A 24,717-nucleotide genomic window follows, 5' to 3' on the forward strand; every position below is an offset into this window, starting at 1 on the left:
CGTCGGCGCCTCCCAGCTGCAGCCGCTTCCCGCCTCGCCGCCCGCCGGCCTCTCCCGCCCAGAGGAGCGCGTCGGGCCCGGACCCGGGCCCGGGCCGCGGCCGCCGGGCCTCCCGGGCCTCCCGGGCCTCCCGGGCTCCCAGGCTCCCAGGCTCCCGGGCTCCCGGCTCTGGCCGCAGCGGGCCGGGGCTGGCGACGGGGGCTGAGCACATGGACGGCGTCGGGCGTGCCTGCGGCGGGGGGGTGCGGGCGCCGGCTGCAGGCAGGGGTCTCCGGCCGGGCCGCGGGCTCCGCGGGACCCCGGGCGGGGGCGTCGCGGTCCTGGGGGCTGGCGCGGATCTCGAGGCCGGGACGCGGGAGCGTGTAATTGTGTGGCCTGTGGTGGGTACAGATGTGTGCAGGGAGGTAACAGGAGCCTGCGCTGGGAGAGAGGGAAGCGCGGGCCTGAGCCTGAGCCAGATGGTGGCGGAGCTCCAGGGCCTGGCAGCCGAACGAGGGGCCCGATTTTGGAGTTCTGCAGGAGGGCGATTTATTTCGCTTAGCAAACGTTTACCAAGCTCTAGAGGAATAGGGAGGGAAACATCTTGCTCTGTTTCCTTTTCCCTCAAGCCCCTTAGCCTTTGTCCTTTTTCCTGAGATGGTGAATGAAATATCTATGGCCCCTGCCTTTCTAGAATCCTCCACAGATATTTACTGAACCCCTAATGTGTGCTAGATGGACTAGGCCCGGGGGGATACAAAGGAGAACACAACATCCGTGGTGGTCCCTCTCACGGAAGGTGATACATTCAACAAGTGAGTATTGAGTACTCAAGGGGTGGGAGGTGGACAGGCTTTTTCTCTACCACAAGACTCAACATCAGACTTCCAGCAGTGTTCCCAGCCTCCTCCCCAAAATAAAAGAATTCTTATGCTGCTCTTATTTGTATAGATCTGTAACCAAGAGTTTAAGGAAGACACCTTTATTCATATTCATATCTCCTAGTTTCTGCTCCTTTGATCTCAGCCAGTTTGCAATCCCTAAGTCTCCACAGGGAGCCCCTGCTGTGTCCCAGGTATAATGCTAAATGGTAGGTGCTCATTACAAAATGAATGCCATGCAAAGCCAATTAACTTAGAGTCCTAAGTGGCCATGGTTCAAGCATGAAGGATTCTCAGGAAATCTCAGTTAAGAATTTAAATGAGATGGACAGACAAGAGATTTTCACAGTAGAAGTGAGCCGACTTGGTAAGTGAATGGCAGTGTGTAGAACACAATAGATCCACAATTAATGTTTATTGGATGAAAAAATGGTTGAAGGAAGAGGAGAGAGAACAGTTCAAGCGGATGTTTGGTAAGTGAGAGTGAGTACAAGAGTAGGAGCAGGTTTGCAGTAGAAGGGATGCTGCATTCAGTTTGGACCTCAAAGAAGAGGACTGTGGAACTCCAGAGAAAAGTCAGGACTGGAGAGAATTGGTAATCATCTAAATAGATAAGAGCGCTGGGGGCCGAATTGATGACGAAGATGAACAGTGAAAAGACTATAGAAAGGAAAAAAAGGTGGAAGGAAAAAATACTGCAGAATAACTCATAACTATGCCTTTCCTCCTGTCTTCCTCTCTCCTATTGCTCCTTCTCTCAGCCTCTCCTCCTGTCTTCCTCTCTCCTATTGCTCCTTCTCTCAATCCCCCTTTAACTTTGTCAACCTACCAGCTCCTTTTTCTTCCAGGTATTGCCCAACTTTCCTCATCCTGGCCCAGCTCCCTTCTTCAAATGCACAGATATCATCCTTATCCCAATCTGTGGTGTCTCTTGAGGCCCTTCACATATATGAATGAGTACACTCAAACTGCTCCCCTCCCCTGTGACTACCCAACCAAGCATTTTGATCTTGAGCCTTTTGAATAGTACCCAGTGTAAATCTTGCTTTTCCATGTATTTACTCCAATTTTCTTAAAAACTCAAGGCTCAGTCCTTTTATCACTCTTGCAAATTAAATAGGGTGGTAGGATAACCATGTAAAAGATCAGAAGCATTGTGCAAAATTAAAGTGTAAAACTCCTTTGTCTACCTTTCCCTGAAGACCCTGAGGGAGACGCTCTCTCTTTGCCACATCTGTTGCTAGAATGAAGACCATTCTCAGCAATCACCCTGAAAGGACATACTGTGATCGTGAAGGCCCCAGAGGAACCCTGCGAAGGGACTTCAATCACATCAGTGTACAACTCAGTCTTCTCGGAAAGAAAAAGAAGAGTTGACAAATGGTGGGGAAATAGAAAAGAACTGGCTACCGTTCGCACGTTCTGTGGTCACGTACAGAACATGATCAAGGGCGTTACACTGGGCTTCTGTTACAAGATGAGGCCAGTGTATACTCACTTCCTCATCAATGTTGTTATTCAGGAGAATGGTTCTCTTGTTGAAATCCGAAATTTCTTAGGTGAAAAAATACATTCACAGGGTTCGGGTGAGGCCAGGTGTTGCTTGTTCTGTATCTCAAGCCCAAAAAGATGAGTTAATTCTTGACGGAAATGACGTTGAACTTGTTTCGAACTCCACTGCTTTGATTCAGGAAGCGACAACTGTTAAAGACAAGGATATCAGAAAGTTTTTGGATGGTATCTATGTTTCTGAAAAAGGAACAGTTCAGCAGGCTGATGAATAAGATCTGAGTTGTCCAGCAACAGGAACAGCAAGATGCCAGATGATTTTTCAGATTTATTTGTGATACCTTAAGAATGCAATAAAAAGTATACTCATTAAAAAAAAAAAAAAAAAAAAAAAAAGACCCTGATGTCAACAGAGACCTCTGTTCAAATCCAGGTCTCACACATAGCAGCCGTGAGAGCTTGGGCTCCTTTCTCAGCTTTTGCACTTGAAAATGTTGATACTTGGCAGGACTATTAGAAGTTTTTTTATGAGGCAATGCAAGGAAAATGCCTAGCATCAGTGATAGCTTTTGATACACTTTGTGCTATTTCTCAACCAAGCTTTGACCTTCTCAAGCTCGGCAGGCAAAGAAATAAAAGAAACAAGTTTTATTTATTTTTCTTTTTTACAAATATTGACTGAATAAAAACAACTTGCTTAAATTCAGGAAATCAGAAAACTATCTCCAGTGCTGTAGTTAACATTTCTGAACCCCTAGTCCTTAACTTGGGCTCTAGTCTTCATTCAGTTTCTAAAATGTTTCTCTGTTTTCCATAATACTTAATTGCTTTTTGTTTCCCACTTATAAAAGCTAAACGTGTTCAGATAATTTTTGTTGACCTAACTATAAAAAGTTTAGAAATATATGTAGGAGAAAATCTTAGAAACCATTATTGACATTTTGAAGTATGTCTGTCCAAAGTTTTATCTGTAAATGCCATTGTGTATTCATAGATACCTGTGTGTCTTCCCCATACATGTTTTTGCAAAAATGAAATTTCACTATACATGTGGGGTTTTTCTTAAGATTTTATTTATTTGTTCATGAGAGACGGGGGGGGGGGGGCAGAGACATAAACAGAGGGAGAAGCAGGCTCCCTGCAAGGAACCTCATGTGGGACTTGATCCTGAACCCCAGGATCATGCCCTGAGCTGAAGGCCGTGGCTCAACTGCTGAGCCACCCAGGTGTCCCTTTTTTAAGATTTAATTTATTAAAAAAAAAAAAGATTTAATTTATTCATTTTTAGAGAGAGTGAACAAGAGCAACAGAGTGCTAATGCAAGCAGGAGAAGGGGCAGAGGGAGAAGGAGAGAATCCCAAGCAGACTCCATATTATGCTAGGAGCTGGACGTGGGTGGGGCTCTATCTCAGGTCCTGAGCTGAAACCAAGGGTCAGATGCCTAACTGACTGAACCATCAAGGCTAAGCATGTGGGGTTTTTAGTTTGCCTTTCGATGCACTTTTTATCTCTTGCTGCACCAGTAAGTACATGCCTCCCCAAAATATATTTTTTAATGAAGAGCAACTTTTTTAAAAAAGATTTTATTTATTTAGGACAGCCTGGGTGGCTCAGCAGTTTAGCGCCAGGTCCAGGGCCTGATCCTAGAGACCCAGGATCGAGTCCTACGTCAGGCTCCCTGCATGCAGCCTGCTTCTCCCTCTGCCTGTGTCTGTGCCTCTCTCTCTCTCTCTGTATCTCTCATGAATAAATAAATAAATAATCTTTAAAAAAATAAATTTAAAAAAGATTGTATTTATTTATTTGAGAGAGAGAGAGAGAGAGAGCATGAACAGGAGGAAGGGCAGAGGGACCAGTAAGCTCCCTCCTGAGCAGGGAGCCCAACATGAGGCTTGATTCCAAAACCTTGAGATCATGACCTGACCCACAGAGGTGCTTGTCCTTCTCAATATTTTTAATGTATTTCATTGTACAGATTTATAATCTATTAAAGGATATCATGCTGACATTTCTCAATTTTCTCTGTCATAACCTATGTAAAGTCCTTATGGGGACAGTTGGGTGGCTCAGCAGTTGAGCGCCTGCCTTCAGCTCAGGGTGTGATCCCGAAGACCCAGGATCGAGTCCTATATCAAGTTCCCTGCATGGAGCCTGCTTCTCCCTCTGCCTATGTCTCTGCCTCTCTCTCTCTCTCTCTCTCTCTCTCTCTCGGTCTTTCATGAATGAATAAATAAAATCTTTAAAAATAATAATAATAATAATTTTTTAGCCTTGGCACATCTGGGTGGCTCAGCGGTTGAGCATCTGCCTTCAGCTCAGGGCATGATCTTAGAGTCTCAGGATTGAGTCCCACATTGGGCTCCCTGCATGGAGCCTGCTTCTCCCTCTGCCTATGTCTGTGCCTCTCTCTCTCTCTGTGTGTGTCTCTCATTAATAAGTAAATAAAATCTTTTTTTTCTTTTTTTTTATACATGTCATTTCTAAGTGGCCAAAGTTTTAGGCATATCAGAATCACACACACACACACACACACACACACACACACACACACACACCTCTTCATACCCTTTGAAAAATACACTAAAATTTGATCTCAGTTATATACATTTCACCTTACGATTGTTAGCACTTGGCACAGTAACAGGTACATACATAGCCAGTATCAGTAAATGTTTGTCCAATGAGAAGTCACAGGGGAGTGCTAAGTCCAGAAGGTGAGCAGGATCAAAGTTTAATTTCTTGGACTAAAGACGTCATACTCATGAGTGTCTGCTCTTTAATTCCCCATTTCTGTCTCTTGTGTCAGAGAGGTAGTGAGTGGTATAGAAATAAGAACACAGGACTAGGAAAGGGAGAGAGAAAGACCTAAGTCTTGGCTCTGCCACCACCTAATTTTGTTACCCTGGGAAAAGTATTCTCTAGGGTCCTTTTTTAGCACAAAATACACACACACACACACACACACACTATGGCACTGTTTTTTTTGTAAATTATTTTTATAGCTGAAGAGCAAAACCACTTCATCAATTATAAAGTGTCATAAAATGTACAGGTCATAAAATGCACCACCGGGGCTGTGCAGTAAATAAAATCTTTAAAAAAAATAGTAATTGTTTATCCTTGTTCATTTGCTTGTTTAGGATAAGTTCCTCTTAAAAGTAAGAGTTGAAGTCAAAAGATATGCCCTCTTTGAGACCTCTTGATATATATTACCAAGTTTCCTACAGAAATTGTGCATCAATTCTCACCATATCCTTTTCTCTACTACCTAGTCACCCCCAGATGTTATCAATTTATTTGGTAAAGATTTACTGAACTTACTATATGCCAGGCATTTGTAGGCACTGAGAATACAGCTGTGAATAAAACCAAGTCCCTGCCCTTGTGGAGGTTCTATTTCAGTCAGGAGGAGACAAACAATAAACAATCACCTAAATATAATGTCAGACAATATACAGAGCGTTAGAAAAAAATAGACATTTTTGTTTTTTTAATCTTTGCTAATATGATAGCCAAATTCTGTGAGGTGTCATAGTTTTAATTTTTTTTCTTTGGTTGTGAGTCATTCTTTCAGTAGATACTTTTAAGCACATACTCTGACCCTGGGGACCAGAAGTAAATAAGGTAACAATGGACCTACATTCTAGTGGGGAATTATAAGCAATAAACAACTAATAAATAAGTGGACAATGTAATAGTAACTTGGATGGAATTGGGAACATTAGATTGTGTTTTCAAAGAAGGCCTTTCTCTGAGGAGTTAATATTTGACCTGAGAACAAATGACAGACTAGATTTGTTATGCGATTTAAGGAAATAAGGTAGCAGCAAAGGGTGCAACAAAAGCAAAGACTTGGAAGTAGAAATGGCATGACTAAATAGAGGAATGGAAAAGCTAATTACAGCCCCCTTAGCTTGTGATGAGTGAACAAGAACCCTAAGAGATGAGAAGTAGATAGCCTAGGTCATATAGGATTTTATAGACCACAATAAGAAGTTCAAATTTTATCCTTATGTAATAAGAAATCTTTGAAAAGTTTCAGGCAGGGGAATGACAAAATGTGATATACATTTTTTAAAAGGTGACTTTAGCTACTGTGAAAAGATAGGATTGAAAGGTAAGGTAACCCTATACTTTAGTATACAAATGGGAATCCTTTTGCAAATGAAAGGGGTTGCTGACTAGAGGGGATGTCAAGCAACAGGTAAAAATTGGTACTGTCCCAAACAAACCAGAAGTATAGTCACCTTTTTTTTTAAGAGGACCAAAGTGGAATTAAATCATTTTTTAAGATGCTGCAGTAATCCAGACCAAAAATAATTGTAGGTTCGAATAGAGTGGGCAGGGATACTGGAAGGATTTGGTAGATATTTAGGAAGTAAAATCAACAAGTCTTAGGAACTTGGATGGGGACAATGAGGGAAAGGGAGTAATCAAGAATGATGTCCTGGTTTGGGCCTGAGCCACGATGCATGTTGGTGTCCTTCATTGAAATGAAGACTTGGAGGAGGAACAAGATTGGAAGAAAGATACAAGAGTTCTGTTTTGAAAATGTTGTAAGTTAAGATGCTTATAGAACAGCCAACTGGAGATGCAAGATATATTGTTTGTACTGAGTTTGGAGGCCAGGGGAGAAATTCTAAGGACACAAATTTGGTGTCATTGGCACATAGACTGTAGTAAAATCATTTATCTGAATGAGATCATCTAGGCTAAGAATCTACAAGAGGAAGAGCATCCTGGACATAATGGTAGGGCACACCACAGTGACTAACTACCTCAGGTGAAGGCAAGGGAAGGAGGAACAACTAGTGAAGTCAGAGGTCAGAGCATGCTCAGCATGTAGTAAACCTGGACATTTCTATCACCAGTAAATATATTGGATATATAAGAGAGAGGGAGAAAAAGAGATTGTGTGTGTACATGTGAGAATTACCTGTTCTCCTATTGGGGTGTTTTTGTAAATTTACCTTACATATTAAAGACTTTATGGGTTGAATTGGGTCCTCCAAAAAGATATGTTGAAGTCCTAACCACCACTACAGAAATGTGATCTTATTTGGAAATGAGGTCATTGCAGATGTTATAATTCAAGATGAGGTCATGCAGAGTAGGGTGGGCCCTTAATCCAATGTGACTGGTGCCCATATAAGAAGACATGAAGACAGAGGAAGAACACCATGTGACAATGGAAGCAAAGATGGGAGTTGCAGCTGCAAATCGAAGAATGCCAAGGATTTCTGGTGATGCCAGAAGCTAAGAGAAAGGCTTGGAACAGATTCTTCCCTAGAGACTTCAAGGGAGCATGGCACTGCAGAAAGCTTGATTTTGACTTTTAAGCCTCCAGAACTGTGGGAGGAAAAACTTCTGTTGTTTTAAGCCAGTTTGCAGTAATTTGTGCTAGGAAACTAATACAGCCCGCTGTGTCATACATATTACATTCCCCCCAAACTTTTGACTTATTTTGGTTCTCTACAGAAGTTTTAAATTCTTATGTTGTCAGTCCTATCACTCTTTTCCTCAGAAAGGCTTTCCTCTTAAAATTATAAAAATATTTTTTACATTTAATTTATTAATCCACCTGAAATCAGTTTCAAAAAAGGGTTAAAACAGTAATATTTTTACTTCCGGTTGGTTAGCTAGTTGTCCCAAAATTGCTTATTGAATTATCTACCGTTTCTACCCAGTGGTTTAAAGAAATACTACATTTATCAAATGGTAAAATTTTATATATTTTTATGTTTATTTTTGGACCTTCTATTCTGGCCTTGTTATATGCTACTTTAATATAAGCAGAAGAGGGGCACAGAAGAAGAGCCTGGCTGTCTCTGTCAGTAGAGCACGTGACTCTTGGTCTCAGGATTATGAGTTCAAGCCCCATGTTGGGCCTGGAGCCTACTTTATTATTTTTTTAAAGATTTTATTCATTTATTCATGAGAGACACAGAGAGAGAGAGAGAGAGGCAGAGACACAGGCAGAGGGAGAAGCAGGGTCCATACAGGGAGCCCAACGTGGGACTTGATCCCAGTTCTCCAGGATCACACCCTGGGCTGCAGGCGGCGCCAAACCACTGAGCCACCGGGGCTGCCCTGGAGCCTACTTTAAAAATAAAAATAAATAATCATAATAAGCAGAAAAAACTCTTCATTGATCTTTTAAGAATATTTTTGACTAGTTTTGTGCATTTATTCTGTCATAACTTTAAAATCATTTGGTCAACTTCCAAACAATTTCTACTTTTAAAATTGGGAATACACTAAATTTAGAAATCTATAGTTTGTGGGTGGTGTCTTTACACTTTTATATATGTATTTATGCATCTTTTATCTTTATGGGGTTTTTTATTTGTTTTATGTTTAGATAGATCTTTTCTTCCTGAGATTACTTTCTATTTATTTCCTTTTTATTGGTCTTTTACTATCTCATTTTTAACATGTAGGTCTTTAATTCATCTGAAATGTTTTATATGACTTGAAGTATGCTCACCATTTTCCATATACTGTATTGCCAAATTTCTAAGATAGTACCAAATTGTAATATTTGCTGTCAACTTACAAATAGCTTTTCAGGAAAAAAAGAAACTAATACGTGAAATGTGAGACCAACAACTAGATGCATTCTGATTCCATATGTATGGGAAAAACATTCTAGATGTTAGAGTTTATAATATATGATGTTAATGAGTTGTCTGGGAATAATTTCTCAGTTATCTTTTTCTTCACTTATCTCAAACACATTTTTTTAAAAGATTTATTTATTTATTTTAGAGAGAGAGTACAAGTGAGTAGGGGGTAGTGGATAGGTGTAGAGAGAGAATCCTGAAGCAGACTCCATGCTGAATGTGCGCCTGATGCAAGGCTCCATCCCAAGACCCTGAGATCACGACCTGAGTTGAAACCAAGAGTTGGCCACTCAACCGACTGCACCACCCAGCTGCCCCTTGAAACACATTTTTTTTTTTTTAAGATTTTATTTATTTGAGAGAGAGCACAAATGGGGAGGGAGAAGCAGACTCCCACTGAGCAGGGAGCCCAATGTGTGGCTTGATTCCAGAACTCTGGGATCATGACCTGAGCCAAAGACAGATGCTTAACTGATTGAGCCCCGAAACACATTTTTAACACCAAATTATTTTACACACTTATATCTGTTTCTGGATTTTCTTTTTGTGTTTCATTGATTTGTCTATTCTCAATGACAGAATTCTACTGTTCTATTTCTGTGGTTTGATAGTATTTGGGGGGGGTATCTAATAGAGCAATTACATCTCCTTATTCCCCCCACAAAAAAAAAATTTCTTGGTGATTGTACCCATTTAGTCCTCCAAAAGAATTTTAGAATAATTTGGTCAAGGATATCATATATCAGGATTTCTTTGTATCAGACAGTTCTTTGTTGTAGGAGGCTGTCCTGTGTACTATGGAATGTTTAGTTGCATCTTTGGTCTTTGCCCACTAGATGCCAGCCAGTAGCAGCACTCTTCCTCTCCCCTGACTTGTAACAATGAAAAATGTCTTCAGACACTGCCAAATGTCTCCTGAAGGGCAAAATTGCCACTGGTACAGAACCACTACACTAGATTTATAAGTTAATTTAAAAAGAATTAATATCTTTATAATACTATCTTTCTAATTAGAAACATGGTTTAACTTTCATTTTATGAGGTTTACTTTTTTGCAATCAATAAAACTGTCTTTGAATCCTGTGCCTTTCTTATCCTGGAACTAGTGTTCTGATTTTGAATGACTGGTTACCACATAGGATTGAGCATGTTAATCATGGTGAGCCTCACATAGTAAAAGTAGCTAGCATTAATGCCAACCAGTATGCTAATCAAGTACTTTGCCTACATTAATTCATGTAATTTCACTGTAGCCCTGTAAGGTTAGTACTGTTACTTTCCCAATTTGATAGATGAAGAATCTAGGTAAGGTCAAGCAGGTGCTAACTGATAAAGCAGGTTTACCACTACTAGTCCCAATCTTGAAAATCCTGGGGTAAACTTGCAAACCTCTTACCAGGTTTCCAAGGGCACCTCCTCTGGAGATACTAGATATAAATGGATAAGTTGAATAAAGCAAGTTGCAAAATATAATTCTGTTTTTTTTTTTCAGTGTATCATTTGTAAGAATAGACCCATTGGGGCCTTTTAAATAAAAAAAATTTTTTTAAAGATTTTATTTATTTATCCATGAGAGACACAGAAAGAGAGGCAAGAGACAGGCAAAGAGAGAAGCAGGCTCCATGTAGGGAGCCCAGTGTGGGACTTGATCCTGGGACTCCAGGATCATGCCCTGAGCCAAAAGCAGACTCTCAACTGCTGAGCCACCCAGGCATCCCAAAAAATTATTTTTTAAACTCTATCATAGACTTTAAGATATTTTTAAAAATCATCTCTTTCGGGATCCCTGGGTGGCGCAGCGGTTTGGCGCCTGCCTTTGGCCCAGGGCGCGATCCTGGAGACCCGGGATCGAATCCCACATCTGGCCAGTGCATGGAGCCTGCTTCTCTCTCTGCCTATGTCTCTGCCTCTCTATCTTTCTCTCTCTCTGTGTGACTATCATAAATAAATAAAAATTAAAAAAAAATAAAATAAAATAAAAATCATCTCTTTCTCAATCCCTTCCCCCAAATATAAGTTCACTGTTGGACATAGCCATATCCCCATCAACTAGCTTAATGCCTTAAACAGAAGCAGTGCTCAGTAACTATTTATTCAAGGAGAAACAAAATTTGTATTACTGGTTTTCTAAGGAATCTTTTACTCCTGGTAAGTTTTGTTACAGTAATGTCTCCCTTCTATAATGGGAGAGCCAAGAAATAAATAATGGTGCCTGGGATCAAGCCCCACATTGGGGATGAGCAGGAAGTCTTCTTAACCCTCTCCCTCTGCCCTTCTCTGCACTTGTGCTCTCTCTCTCTTTCAAATAAATACAATCTTTTTTAAAGTGGGGAGGGAGGATGCACCTGGGTGGCTCAGTTAATTAAGTGGCTGTCTTCAACACAGATCATGATCCCAGGGTCCTGGGAGCCAGCCCTGCATCAGGCTCCCTGCTCAGTGGGTTGTCTGTTTATCCTTCTCCCTCTGCCCCCCCCCCCACCACCACGTGTGCTCACATTCTCTCAAATAAATAAATAAAATCTTAAAAAAAATAAAATAAAAAATATTAGTACCTCATTCAGATTATTGCTCATTTTGCTTACAATGGTACTCCTAGTGCATAAGATGATTCCTGACACATAGCATACATTCAACAAATATTTTATCAACTGCATGTTATTCTGATATTCTAAAAAATACCATAATTATTGGATCAGCCCCTTACAGATTTTAGGTTTTTTTTGCTATTACACACTATGGTGTGATGAGCTCTCTTGCATGGTCATAAGAACATGCTTGTAGGACAAATTTCTTATGGTGGAATTTTGGAGTTAAAGAATAATGTGTATTTATAATTTTAATATATGCCATTTTGTGGACATAGTGCATTCTCTGTGGGATCCTAGTATCAGAACCCCAGAACTGTGTTTGCAGAACTCCCATCTTTGGAGATACCATCTGTTTTTTCCCAAATAAGCTGATATGCCAGATACCTTCTCAGGCTTCAGTCTCAGATACCAGTCAGATATACTTACTCTAAACTTTAAATAGGAAGCTGATGATGGGAAGAAGCAGAGTCAGTGGACTCCATTTTGGTGAGATGGCATCAGCAATGACATTTAGCAATTATAACAGTTCTGGTGGCAGAGTACAACACTGGTGCTGCTGGCCATATAGGCTGGGGTGTTTGTGCACAGCGACTGTGATAGTGGGGCATTCAGTTGTGCAACATGGTTTGCAGCACCAGATTCAGACTGTATAGATTCCAAGCTTAGTTTTCAGGCACTTGTCTGGATTCTAGAAGCTACTCATTAACCTTTAATAAGTTCCTTTTGTGGTTAAATTAGAGGGGTTTTGAGGGGGATTTGTTTTGTTTCATACTTGCAGTTAAGATCACTGATTGATACATAGCCACCAGATTATACTTCCAAAAGATTATAACATATATTCTTATACAAACTGTATATAAGAAACCTGTTTTCTTGTACTGTAGCCAACCTGGGTATTATCAAACTTTTTAGATTTGTGCCAAATTTCATAGTCTAACGTTCCGATTTTCTAGAATTTTGCTGAAAGGAAAAACTCTTCTTAAATGGTTAGCTCATTAAATGCTGTCAAATTATTGATTCAATTATATGAAAAACTCATAAACTAAGTTTTCATTTAAATTGGACCTATTTTCTGTATATTTTAATTACTGAAGCTCTGCAGTTTATATTTAGTAGGGATTCCTATGATATTGTGATTTTTCCTATGATATTGTGGGCCAAGGATATTTGATTATTCAGATGACAATATATATGTATTTCTCATGTATATTTGGTCTTCATCCTTGGTTCTTGGCTCACAGCTCTCAAAACCCTTGAAACTCCTTAAGTGATGAGACTTTAAAGATGTTCTTTGTTATGTTAATGAGGTGGCATTTAGAAATCACCTAAGGATGGAGCTGTTTGCCAGTGAAGCCAGCCATGTGATTAGAGGATTGGAATTTCAGTCCCAACCTCCAGAGAGTGGAGAGGGCCTAGAGATTGACTTCAACCACCAATGACCAATGGTTTAATTAATTGTAACAATGTAATGAAACGTTCATAAAAACCCAAAGGACAAGATTTGGAGAGCTTCTGGGTTGGTGAACTCAGAAGTGCTGGGAGAGTGGCACACCTAGAGAGGATTTAGAAGTTTTTGGAACTGAGCTCTTTACCTGTGGAATCTGATTCTATCTCCAGGTAGATAGTGTCAGAGTTGAGTTGAATTCTCTGACACTGGTGTCTGGGAGTTGCTTGTTGGTATGGGGAAGGCTTCACCAGATGCAATGAAATTGGATCCAGGAACCCTTTTCACCTCCTCACTTATCTTTTGTTTTCCCTTATAATTTTTTATGTTATTCTTGACCTTTTTCTCTTTCAGATGAACTTTTGAGTCATCCATTCCTTTTAAAAATACTATTGGAATTTTGCTTGGTATTTATTGAATGTATAGATTAATTTGGAAAAGAACAAACACTTTTTAAACTTTAAGATTTTTGTTACAAAAGCTACATGAACAGACAATCTGAGTAGGCCTATATCTATTAAATTGAATCAATGATTAATAACTTTCCAAATTAGAAAGCACGAGTCATTTGCTGGAGTCAAATCTGTCAGGCAGCAGTGTTCCTGGATAGAGGAAGAACAGAGGCCAAGGAGCAGACAGTAGATTGCACTGTATAGGGATCCACTGGGTTGCACTGGGAGAAAATGTTCCTCTTCCTGGAGTACTTTTGTAAGAGGGTAGGTATATTGCCTCTCCAAGGACAAGGGATCCATTTAAGGCCATTCAACAGCAGAGGACAGAGACACGTGCTGAGGACGGATAACCTGGTCACAGCTTTTTGCTGTACTTCACCATAGACTCCAGGCACCTGCATAGCTGTGCAACTGCTTTTCTGGGACAGTGGCACTGGATGCAGCACTGGGAGGCTCTCCTCCTGGGAAGGGGAGTGCATTTGCACCTTTGCCAGGGGTCCTTTAAGATTTGGAATTTTGAATCCTAGCCATGCACCAGAGATAAAACATGGGAGAATATTGGCACCAGGCATGCCAATGCCCCATCACAGACAAATCAAGGGCAGGGATCCAAAGGAGGCCTGGGTCACAGGAGGGGAGATTGTTCCCTTTTCTGTGAGGGCTTCTTGAGCAATGGCAGCCACGAGTTCCCCTCCTTGGCTGAGAGGGCAGGGTGAGACCATTTTCCACCACCACCCCCTTCACCCCTAGCATAGTTGGTCTTCAGTGAGCAACACAGTGCCCTTAGTAGAGGCTAGAGACTAAATCCACCAAACCCTGCTCCACTGTACCCTGCAGGGGCATCTTTACTAGGACAGGTCTGACTGTGAGCCAGTACACCAAACAGCATCCCCAGAAGACCAGCAGTCACCCTGCATGTACGAAGTCTACTGATCACAGAGTGCTCCAAAGAGTCAGCTTCAGTTCTGGTGGAAACAGGACCAGGCTTTCCTTCAGGTAATACAATGACACTAAATTCATATCTATCAGTAATTACTTTGAATGTAAGTGGACTAAATGCTCCAATCAAAAGACACAAAAGGTATCAGAGTGGATAAAGAAACAAGACCCACTGATATGCTGATTACAAGAGACTCATTTTAGACCCAAAGATACCTCCAGATTGAAATTGAGGGCATGGGGAACCATTTATCATGCTAATGGACATCAGAAGAAACCTGTAGTAGCCATACTTGTATCAGACAAACTAGATTTTAAAACAAAGACTGTTATAAGAGATGAAAAAGCGCACTATACCATAATAAAGATATCCATCCAACAAGGAGATCTAACAATTGCAAATATTTAGGTCCCCAACTTGGGAGCAGCCAAATATATAAATCCAATAATAACAAACTTAAACTCATTGATAATACAATAATAGTAGGAGACTTTAACAACCCACTCACAGCAATGGACAGATCATTTAAGCAGAAGATCAGCAAGAAAACAATGTCTTTGAATGACACACTGGATCAGATGGACTTTACAGATATATTCAGAGCATTTCATTTGGCAAAATACACATTCTTTTCAAGCGCCCTTGAAACATTCCCCAGAACAGATCACATACTGGGTCACGAGTCAGGCATCAACTGGCACAAAAATATTTGGACTGAAACAGAAAGAAATAGAAAATTTCAACAGACCCATTTCCAGAAAAGAAATTGAATCCGTAGCCAAAAATCACCCAACAAAAAAGTCCAGGGCCAGATGGCTTCCCAGGGGAATTCTGCCACTTAAAGAAGAATTAGTAAGGGGCACCTGGGTGGCTCAGTTGGCTAAGTGTCTGCCTTCGGCTGAGGTCATGATATTGGGCTCTTGGGATGGAGCCCCATGGTCAGGCTCCCTTCTCAGTGGAGTGTCTGCTTTTCCCTTTCCCTCTCCCTGTGCTTGCTGCTCTCCCTGATTGTGTGCACACGCGTGTGCTCTCTCTCCTTGCTCTCTCTCTCTGTCAAATCTTTTTTTAAAAAAGAAGAATTAATACCTATTCTTCTGAAACTGTTCCAAAAAATAGAAATGGAAGGAAAACCTCCAAACTCATTCCATAAGGCCAGCATTATCTTGATTCCAAAACCAGCCAAAGACCCCACAAGAAAGGGGAATTACAGACTAGTATCCCTGATGAACATCGATGCAGAAATTCTCAACAAGATACTAGCTAATCAAATCTGACAGTACATTAAAAGGATTATTCACCACAATCAAATGGGATTTAATCTTGGACTACAGGGGTGGTTCAATATCTGAAAATCAATCAACATGCTATACCACATTAATAAAAGAAAGGATAAGAATCATATGATTCTCTCAGATGCAGAAAAAGCATTTGACAAAATACAGCATCCTTTCTTGATAAAAACCCTCAAGACAGTAGGGATAGAAGGAACATACCTCAACATAATATGGCCATATATGAAAGACTCAGAGCGAATATCATCCTCAATGGGGGAAAACTGAGTTTTTCTCCTAAGGTCAGGAACAAGACAGAGATGGCCATTCTCACCACTGTTGTTCAACATCCTGCTGGAAGTCCTAGCCTTAGCAATCAAATAGCAAAAAGAAATGCATCCAAATCAGCAGGAAAGAAAAGCAAACTTTTACTCTTCACAGACAACATGATACTCTATGTAGAAAACCTACAAGACTCCACAAAAGATTACTAGAACTGATAGATGAATTCAGCAAAATATAAATATAAAATCAATGTACAGAAATCTGTTGCATTTCTTTACACCAATACAATAACAAAGCAGCAAAAAGAGAAATCAAGGAATCCATCCCATTTACCACCAAAACCATAAGATGCCTAATAATAAACCTAACAGAAATAAAAGATCTGTACTCTGAAAACTATAGAACACTTATGAATTAAGTTAAAGAAGAAACAAAGAAACAGAAAAACATTCCATACTCATGGATTAGAAGAACAAATATTGTATAAAACAATTTATACATTCAGTGCAATCCCTATCAAAATAATGCCAGCATTTTTCACAGAGCTAGAACAAACAATTCTAAAAATTATATGGAGCCACAGAAGACTAAATAGCTAAGTAATGTTGAAAAAGAAAACCAAAGCTGGAGGCATCACAATTCTGAACTCCAAGCTGTATTACAAATCTGTAGTCATCAAGACAATGTTGTACTGACACAAAAATGGACACATAAATCAATGGAACAGTATAGAGAACTCAGAAATGGACCCATAACTATATGGTCAACTAATCTTCAACAAAACAGGAAAGAATATCCAATGAAAAAGGTCTCTACAACAAATGGTATTGGGAAAATTGGACAGCAACATACAGAAAAATGTAACTGAACTACTTTCTTATGCCATACACAAAAATAATTAGAAAATGGGTGAAAGACCTAAATGTGAGACAGGAATCCATCAAAATCCTAGAGGAGAACACAGGCAGCATCCTCTTTGACCTCAGCCACAGCAACTTCTTTCTAGACACATCTTTAAATATAAAGGAAACAAAGCAAAAATGAACTATTGGGATTTCATCAAGGTAAAAAGATCTGCACACAGAAGGAAACAATCACAAAACTAAAAAGCAACCTATGGAATGGGAGAAGATATTGGCAATTTGTCATTTCTTATAAAAGGTTAGAACCCAAAATCTATAAAGAAGTTATCAAACTCAACACAGAAAGCAAATAATCCAGTTTAAAAAATGGGCAGAAGACATGAATAGACATTTTTCCAAAGAAGACACAAAAAGGGCTAACAGATGCATGAAAAGATGCCTAATATCACTCATCACCTCACACCTGTCACAATGGCTAAAATTAACAACACAGGAAACAACAGATGTTTGCAAGGAACTGGAGAAAGGGGAACTGTCTTATACTGTTGGTCGGAATGCAGACTGGTGCAGCCACTCTGGAAAACAGTATGGAGGCTCCTCAAAAGTTAAAAATAGAGCTAGCTATCTTTTGACCTAGCAATTCCAGTACTAGGTATCTATCCAAAGGATACAAAAATATAGATTTGAAGGGGCACATGCGCCCTAGTGTTTATAGCAGCATTATCCACAATAGCCAAATTTTGAAAAGAGCCCAGATGTCCACCAATTGATGAATGGGCAAAGAATATGTCCATATGCAATGAAATATCAGCCATCAAAAAGAATGAAATCTTGCCATTTGTAACAACATGGATGTAGATAGGGTGTATTAAGTGGAAAAAGTCCGAGAAAGACAAATACCATATGATTTCATCATAATAATCACTAAATGGGTGATGGGCATTAAAGAGGGCACTTGTGATGAGTACTGAGTATTATATGTAAGTGATGAATCACTAAATTCTACTCCTGAATCTTATACTACAATATATGCTAGCTAACTTGAACTTAAATAAAACCTTGGGGGATGCCTGCGTGGCTCAGCGGTTGAGCATCTGCCTTCAGCTCAGGGCGTAATCCCAGGATCCAGGATCGAGTCCCACATTGAGGTCCCTGCTTCTCCCTCTGCCTGTGTCTCTGCCTCTCTCTGTGTCTCTCATGAATAAATAAATAAATCTTTAAAAATAATAAATAAATAAAATCTTGGAAGAAAAAAAAGATGGAGTGGAGAAGATGGCAGAAGAGTAGGAAGACCCTAGGCTCACTTCATCCCATAAATACAACTAGATAACTATCAAATGATCCTAAATACCTCAGAAATTGATCTGAAGACTGGGAGAACAAACCACAACTAAAAGTAGAGAAGAGGCCACATCAAAGAAGGTAGTAAGTACAGAGACATGGTTTGAAACAAACAGATAGTGGCTGCTGTAGTAGGGAGGGAGCCATGGGCACAGAGAAGGGTGAGAAACTGATGAGTACACAGGGCAAATGAATCCCGTAGCTAGCAGTTGGCTTGGAAAGCAAGAGAGGCCAAATTTCATGAGTTCTTGCAACCAGCATGGAGTTTTAAAGGTCATCAGGCTTGGCTGGGATAGAACAGAGGGCATTGCTCTGCTGTTGGAGAGAAGGCAGGCAAACAATCCGTGGACATACAGCATGGAAACAGCAATCACAAGAGTACCTGGGGCACACAGTGAGGTGTTATCCACTCATCTTAGAGTGCATCCCAGAGAGACAGTGTCAGCGGAGAGACCCCTCCAGAAACAAAGGAACTGCTGGTACCATTTCCCTCCCTTGCCCCTCAACATAAATACAGAGCCACATGTAAGAATCAGAGCAATGCCAATACTCACTACCTAACTTATTTACACCAAGCCCCACCTACCCCACAGTCCAGTGGAACCAGCCCTGGACCACCCAGTCATGCTTGCCTCACTCCCAGCATAGTGGGCTTCCTCCCCCAAAAGACTGGCCCAAACCCCTGCTCACACCTTGTCTCCCAACTCAGGAGTTTTGCAGAGCCTCTGTTCTGGTGCCAGTGGTGACAGGTCTTATTTCACAAACAGACCAGAGCATGTGTAGCTAAAATGTGCCACATTCAGGCCAGGGACCAAACACTGCCCACTCAGTGGTCCAGAACCTTTGGGATGCAGCAAAAAATAGTTCTAAGAGGAAAGCTTATAGCAATACAGGCCTACATCAAGAAGCAGGAAAAGAATGAAATAAACAACCCAACTTTATAGGAGCTAGAAAAAGAACAAACAAAATGCAAAACCAGCAGAGGGAAGGAAATAATAAAGGCTAGAGCAGAAATAAGTGATATAGAAACTAAAAACAAAAACAAAAAACTGAACCAATAGAACAAAGAAACCAGGAGGTGGTTCTTTGAAAAAAATCAATAAAACTGATAGACCTCTAGTGCCAGCTTATCAAGAAAAGAGAAGTGACTCAAATAAAAATGAGAGAGAACTAATAACCAATACCACAGAAATACAAGAGAATATTATGAAAAACTATATACCAACAAATTAGACAACCTAGAAAAAATGAATAAATTCCTAGAAATATATAACCTACCAAAATCGAGGCAGTAAGAAATAGAAAATTTGAACAGACTTGATAACCAGCAAAGAAATTGAATCAGTTATCAAAAACTCACAACAAAAGTTCAGGACCAGATGGCTTCACAGTCCATGTCTACCAAACATTTAAAGAAGAGTTAATGCCTATTCTTCTCAAACTAGTCCAAAGAATAGAAAAGGATGGAAAACCCAAATTCATTCCATGAGGTCAGCATTACCCTGATACCAAAACCAGATAAAGACGCTACTAAAAAAAGAGCTACAGTTTAGTATCCCTGATGAACACAGATGCAGAAATCCTCCACAAAATACTACCAGAATGAATTCAGCAATACAGTAAAAAAAAAAATCATTCACCACTGTCAAGTGGGATTAATTCCGGGGTGGCAAGAGTGGTTCAGTATTTGCAAATCAGTCAACATGATACATCATATCAGTAAGAGAAGTATAAGAACCATATGATCATTTCAATAAACAGAAAAAGCATTTGACAAGGTACAACGTCCATTCGTGATTAAAAAAAAAAAAACCCTCAACAAAGTAGGTTTAGAGGGAATATACCTCAATGTAATAAGGCCATATATGAAAAACCCACAGCTAACACCATCCTTAATGGGGAAAAACTGACAGCCTTTCCCCTAAGGTAAGAAACAAGACAAGAATGTCCACTCACCATTTTTATTCGTCGTAGTACTGGAAGTCCTAGCTACATTCAGGCAGATAGACAAAGGGATGGATGGAAAGAGAGAAAGGGAGGGAGAGGGAGGGAGGGAGGGAGGGAGGGAGGAAGGAAGGAAGGAAGGAAGGAAGGAAGGAAGGAAGGAAGGAAGGAAGGAAAGGCATCCAAATCAGTAAGGAAGAAGTAAAACTTTCATTATTTGCAGATAACATTGTACTATATGTAGAAAATTTTAAAAACTCCACCAAAAAACCTACTAGAATTAATAAGCAAATTCAGTAAAGTAGCAGGATACAAAATTCATATGTAGAAATCTTTTATGGGCAGTCCAGGTGGCTCAGTGGTTTAGCACCGCCTTCAGCCCAGGGCATGATCCTGGAGACCTGGAATCGAGTCCCAAGTCAGGCTCCCTGCATGGAGCCTGCTTCTCCCTCTGCCTGTGTCTCTGCCTCTCTTTCTGTGTCTCTCATGAATAAATAAATAAAATCTTTAAAAAAAAGAAATCTTTTACATATTTATACACCAAAAATGAAGCAGCAGAAGGAAAAACTAAGAAAACAGTCCCATTTATGGGGTGCCTGGCAAGCTCAGTTGGGAGGTCATGCCTCTCTTGATCTTGCAGTCATGAGTTCAAGCCCCATGTTAGGTGTAGAGTTTACTTTAAAAAAAAAAGAAAAAGGAGCAATCCCATTTTTAATTGCACCAAAAATAATAAGATACCTGGGAATAAACCTAACCAAAGAGGTGAAAGACCTGTACTCTAAAAACTATAAAACACAAATGGAAAAATTTAACACAAAGCGATAGAAAAGACAGTCCTTGCTCATGGATTGGAAGAACAAATATTGTTAAAATGTTTATATAACCCAAAGCAATCTACACATTTAATGCAATCCCTATCAAAATATTAACAACTTTTTACACAAGTTGTTCCAAGTTGTGTAAAACTTTAGAACTTAAGAATTGGAACAAACAATTCTAAAATTTATATGGAACCACAAAAAAACCTGAATAGCCAAAGCAATCTTAAGAAAGAAGAGCAAAACTGGAGGCATCACAATTCCAGACTTCAAGTTGTATTACATAGCTGTAGTGACCTAAACAGTATAGTATTGGCACAAAAATAGACACATTGGTGAATGGAACAGCATAGAAAACCTGGAAATGAAACCACAACTATATATGGTCAGTTAATCTTTTTTTTTCATGGCTTTCCTCTTTATTTTTATTAAAGTTCGATTTGTCAACATATAGTATAACACCCAATTAATCTTTTTTTTTTTAAGATTTATTTATTTACTTTAGAGAGAGCACATGCATGCAAGCAGGGGGAAGGGCAAAGGGAGGGGAAGAGAGACCCTTCAGCAGACTCCCTGCTGAGCCAGGAGCCCAGTGCAGGGCTGGATCCCAGGACCCTGAGATCATGATATGGTCAGTTAATCTTTGACAAAGCAGGAAAGAACATGCAATGGGAAAAAGACAGTCTCTTCAACAAATGATGTTGGAAAAACTGGACAGCAACATGTAAAAGAAACTGGACCAGTTTCTTACACTATACAGGAAAATAAATTCAAAGTGGAGTAAGGACCTAAATGTGACACCTGAAACCATAAAAAACCTAGAAGAGAACACAGACAGTAACCTCTTTAACATAGGCTGTAAGAACTTTTTTCTAGAAATTTCTCATAAGGCAAGAGAAACAAAACCAAAAATATTGGTACTACATCAAAATATAAAGCTTTTTACACAGCAAAGAAAACTATCAACAAAACTAAAAGGCAGCCTACTGAATGGGAGAAGATATTTGCAAATGACATATCTGATAAAGATTTAGTATCCAAAATATGTAAAGATATTCTAAAACTCAACACCCAAAAACCAAATAATCTAATTTAAAACAGGGCAGAAGACATGAACAGATAACATTGCAGATAACATTGTACTGAACAGACATTTCTTCAAAGCTGACATTCAGATAGCCAACAGACACATGAAAAGATGCCCATCATCACTTACAATTAGGGAAATACAAATCAAAACTTCAATGAGATATCACCTCATACCTGTCAGAATGGCTAAAATCAACAACACAAGAAACAGGTGTTGGCAGGCATACGGAGAAAAGGGAATACTCATGAACTGTTGATGGGAATGCAAAGAGGTACAGCCATTGTGAAAAACAGTACAGAGATTTCTCAAAAAGTTAAAAATAGAACTACCCTATGATCCAGCAATCATACTACTAGATATTTACCCAAAGAATACAGAAACTAATTCAAAGGGATGCGTGTGCCCTGATGTTTATCGCAGCATTATTTACAATAGCCAAATTGTGGAAGTAGCCCAAGTGTCCATCGATAGATGAATGGATAAAGAAGATGTGATATATATATATATAATGGAATCTTATTTAGCGATAAAAAGAATGAAATCTTGCCATTTGCAATAATATGGGTGGAGCTAGAGAGCATAATGCTAAACGAAGTAAGTCAGAGAAAGACATACTATATGATTTCATTCATGTGTGGAATTTAAGAAACAAAACATTTGAACAAAGGGGGAAGAAAGAGACAAATCAAGAAACAGATCCTTAAACTCTTGATTATAGGGGATCCCTGGGTGGCGCAGCGGTTTGGCGCCTGCCTTTGGCCTAGGGCGCGATCCTGGAGACCCGGGATCGGGTCCCACGTCGGGCTCCCGGTGCATGGAGCCTGCTTCTCCCTCTGCCTGTGTCTCTGCCTCTCTCTCTCTCTGTTTGTGACTATCATAAATAAATTAAAAAAAAAAAAAACAACTCTTGATTGTGGAAGACAAACGGATGGTTACCAAATGGATGGGTTAAATAGGTGATGGGGATTAAGAAGTGCACTTGTCGTGATGAGCACTGGCCAGTATATGGAATTGTTGAATCCTCATACTGTATACCTGAAACTAATATAACTATATATTAACTAACTGGGATTAAAATAAAAACTTAAAAAGCCAAAAAATAATAATAAAACATATCTAAAATGTTTTTAAACAAATAACCATACATAGGCATCCATTCATGGTTAAAAACTCTCAGCATACTACAAATAGAGGATGAACTTCCTCAACTTGATAAAGAACATCTACAAAAATCCTACAGGTGATAACCATACTTAATGTAAGAAACTTGAAACATCCCACCAAGATTAGGAATAAGGCAGATGTCCCCTCTCACCACTGCTTTTCAACATCATACTGGAAGTCCTAGCTGATACAATAAGAGGAGAAGAAGAAGAAGAAATAAAAGGTATACAGATTAGGAAAAAATAAATAAAATTGTCTTTGTTCACAGGTGTCATAATCATCTATGTGGAAAAAAACCCCAAAAGAATCAACCAAAAAACTCCTGAAACTAATAAGTGATAATAGCAATATTGTCGATGCAAGATCAATTTACAAAAGCCAGTCATTTTCTATGAACAGTGAACAAGTGGAATTTGAAATTTAAAACATACTACCATTTACATGAGAACCTTAAAAAATAAGATAGTATAAATCTAATAAAGTAGGTAGAAGATCTATATGTGGAAAACTACAAAACGGATGAAAGATATCAAAGAACTAAATAAATGGAGGGATATTCCATGTTTGTGGATAGGAAGACTCAATATTATGAAGATGTCAGCTCTTATGAACTTGATCTGTAGATTCAACACAATTTCAGTTAAAATCCTAGCAAGTTATTTTATAAATATTAATAGGATGAGTGAAGTTTATATGGAAGAAGCAAAAGACTGCAGATAGCTAACTCAATCTTGAAGGAAAAGAACAGAGAACTGCTACTACTTGACTTCAAGACTTGGTACAAACTACAGTAATCCAAACAGTGTGGAAAGAATAGACAAATAGTTTGATGGAACAAATTTGAAAGCCCAGGAGTAGACCCACATTAATATAGTCAACTGATCTTTGACAATGGATCAAAGATAGTCTTTTCAACAAATGGTGCTGAAACAACTGGACATTCACATGCAAAGAAATGAACCTACACACAGATCTTACACCTTTAACAAAAGTTAACTCAAAATAGATCATAAACCTGAATGTAAAACTATAAAAATGTAAAACTATAAAACTCCTGGAAGAAGGCAGCCCCAGTGGCGCAGCGGTTTAGCGCCGCCTGCGGCCCAGGGTGTGATCCTGGAGACCCAGGATCGAGTCCCGCGTCGGGCTCCCTGCATGGAGCCTGCTTCTCCCTCTGCCTGTGTCTCTTCCTCTCTGTGTGTGTGCCTCTCATGAATGAATAAATAAAATCTTAAAAAAAAAAAAACTCCTGGAAGATAAAGTAGAGAACACGTACTGCATGAGTTTGGGCAATGACATTTTTTTTTTAAGATTTTATTTATTTATTTATTCATGAGAGATACAGAGAGAGAGAGGCAGAGACACAGGCAGAGGGAGAAGCAGGCTCCATTCAGGCAACCCGATATGGGACTTGATCCCAGGATTCCAGGACTAGGCTTTGGGCCGAAGGCAGGCGCTAAACCGCGGAGCCAGCCAGGAGTCCCCAGGCAATGACTTTTTAGATGCAACACCAAAGACATGATCC

The 24,717-nt window shown here is 39.7% G+C and overlaps 1 protein-coding gene and 1 pseudogene across 2 annotated transcripts in view; both read left to right on the forward strand.

The window, feature by feature from the left end:
* Nucleotides 1-24,717, forward strand: part of SIMC1 (SUMO interacting motifs containing 1) — an 81,458-nt gene that overhangs the window by 388 nt on the left and 56,353 nt on the right. The gene's annotated exons all lie outside the window — the stretch shown is intronic.
* Nucleotides 1,143-2,765, forward strand: LOC121486342 (annotated as a pseudogene).

This window comes from Vulpes lagopus, chromosome 3 (genome assembly GCF_018345385.1).
Source record: "Vulpes lagopus strain Blue_001 chromosome 3, ASM1834538v1, whole genome shotgun sequence".
NCBI lineage: Eukaryota > Metazoa > Chordata > Mammalia > Carnivora > Canidae > Vulpes > Vulpes lagopus.